We start from the raw sequence: 2690 nt of genomic DNA, 5'->3' as shown, positions 1-2690 counted from the left end.
CCTATGAAGTAGGTCTACTCTGCACATGTGGGTCACAATGAGTCAGAATTGACTCAATAGCAACTAACAACAACAATAGTATATATTAAGTATAGATTAGCTAAACTGGTTTAGCAGCAAATGAATCCAACAAATCATTTTTAAGATAATCAATATAACCAAAGAAATATGTATGACCTTAAGAAAGAGTATGGCCTACTCTTATACAAGGGCAAGCATTATTAGGAGTCATCCTTAGAATTCTGCCATACTTCATGCTATATGTTGAAGCAACAATCATGAGATTGTTGAGCGAAGCAAATAAGATCACCCTGAAATCAGAAACCCTCACTCTGTCCTATGAGATTCTGCTCGGAGTTCTTGATAAGCTTGTAATGATACTATGTCCATAAACAGTGAAGTACATAGATACTCAGGTTACTTTTATGTCAGATAAACATAAAGACTAGGGAGAAGGATAAAAATATTCCAAGACAAAAGAATTAGAAGTTCCCAGAAGTGGGACAGGTTAATCTTCACATATCTTTTGTGTCAGTGATCTGTCTTTCAGATTCTTTCCCCCTCTCTGGTCCTTTCCAAGATTGCACCTGAGCTTTTGCAGAAAGGAAAATTATGTGGGCTTGTAGTCAAGAAAAGATGACATTTCTCAAATTTACACACAGATTCTGCTACTGTCCTCTGGCTCCTCTGAATTGACACATACAAACCACACGTGGAAGGTTGAACCTTGGACAGTATTCATCACTATATTAGTGGTTGAAAGGAAAAAGTAATGACTCTAATTATATAGTCCCAAAAGGATGTAGTGAAATTCAAAATTCATTTTCCTAAGAAAAATAAAGATGCTAAGAACTGGCCTTGAACTTAAGTATTCTCATTTATAAACTCCCCTCTATTTATAACTATACATTCACAGGACCTTGCAGAGGAAGGCAGAGATAGTATTTACCAGTTGGTCTTAACCAACTCTTCCAAAGAAATGATGTGTTTTCCAGACTTTACACATCCTGATGACTTCTTCAATTTTATGCATAACAGCAAGCTCCGGGAATACATCACTACATTTGCCAAAGACAAGGACCTTCTGAACTACATAAAATTTAAGGTTAGCTGTTAGTTGTTATTGATAAATGAGCTTTTGACATAACTGTGAGGGAAGTCCATGTTTATGACTGGATTCTCATTTTTCCTTTCAGTATCCCCTTCTTATCTGTCAACAGTTTTAAGTGTGGGCACATAAAGTTCTTAGACCACAATGCTATTACTTATAAATCAATAACAATGAAACAAAAATAAAATACTCATGGATTTGGAAATTTAAAACTAATTTTTTCTTTAAAAAAAAAACTTATGGTACAAAGAAAAAATCGTAATATAACTATAAAAATAATTATTTTCTAAATTTTTTATTTTAAAAGTTTGTTTTACATTCAACATTATGTGCACCTTCAGTTTCACTCCCATTTACCATGTCCAACCCTAACCCAGTCTCCTCCCCTCCCTGTGCAGTAATCCTCCCTCTGTGCCCCTCATAGTTATGGACTCCCGTGTCCTGCATTTCCTCCATGTGAATGTTGCTCCTCTGGTGCCCCTTGGTTGATTGCTCCAAGGGATGCATTTCCATAGACTATGTGGGTGCATCACCCTGGGTTGAGTGGTCTGCATGTACATCTTGTTAACTATTGGGCTGAGAGCCAGCCCCTGGGAGCTAGCTTTATTCCAGAACAAGAATGCATCCCAGGACCATAATTGGGGATCTTACCAGACTTCATCCAACAGTAGTAATTCTGGTCATTATTGAGTTTTTGGATTTTGTTCCATGTTTTTCCTCACACTCTACCCAGGATCTCCACATTTGATCCTTTCATGAGTGGTTGGCATTGGTAGCCATGCACCATCTGGTTCTTCTAGTCTCAAGTGCCATCATGTCCTAGGATTGATTGCTTCCAAATGCCCTTGTTTTTTTTGCACTCTTCTTCACTTCTGACTATAGGAGACCATTTGCTATATCTTAGATGGCCACATGAAAGCTTTTAAGACCCTAGTCACTACTCACCAAAGTACGATGAGGAACAAGACTTTTATGTATTTTGTTGTGCCAATTGAGTCTGGTGTCCCCCAGTACTATGGTCCTGAGATGGTAGATCCCTTGGATCTCTCTCCCACAGTGTCTGTGTGTTTGTGAGGGATTACTCCATGCCTATCTTCTGTTGTTTCTGTAAGGATGGTGGGTATTTTGTATCACTGGTATCTGTGCAAGATTAACCTCTGCTGAATCTATCCTTGGTCTAGAGTATACTCCTGTTCAATGACCCCTATCTGATCCTCTCAGATGTTTATGTGTTTATCTGTAGCCTGGTGTTTGGTGTTTATGGTAACACAGTATTGTGGACACACTGGTTGGTATCAGCATCTATCGTCTATCTCCTATGTGCACAATTTGGTGTCCTCTCTTTTCCTAATGCTACTATGAAATGAAAAAATTGGAAAACAAAGAAGAATCACCGGTAGTTGGAAAATTTGGCCTTGGTGACAGAAATAATGCTAGAACTCGCATGATAGAATTTTGCAAGACCAACGACTTGTTCATTGCAAGCCCCTTTTGTCAACAACACAAACAGCGGCTCTACACATGGACTTCGCCAGATGGAACACACAGGAATCAGATTGACTACATCTGTGGCAAGAGG

The 2690-nt window shown here is 38.6% G+C and overlaps 1 pseudogene; it reads left to right on the top strand.

Annotated features, from left to right (window-relative positions):
* The first annotated feature begins 278 nt into the window (after positions 1–278).
* The window catches only part of LOC103194385, a 29756-nt pseudogene continuing 27344 nt past the window's right edge, over positions 279–2690 (top strand).

Source organism: Orycteropus afer, unplaced genomic scaffold (genome assembly GCF_000298275.1).
Source record: "Orycteropus afer afer isolate SDZICR_OR568_19922 unplaced genomic scaffold, OryAfe1.0 scaffold00044, whole genome shotgun sequence".
NCBI classification, from domain to species: domain Eukaryota; kingdom Metazoa; phylum Chordata; class Mammalia; order Tubulidentata; family Orycteropodidae; genus Orycteropus; species Orycteropus afer.
Note: the sequence above shows the minus strand (reverse complement) of the source record. Positions and strands in the feature narration are given on the sequence as shown.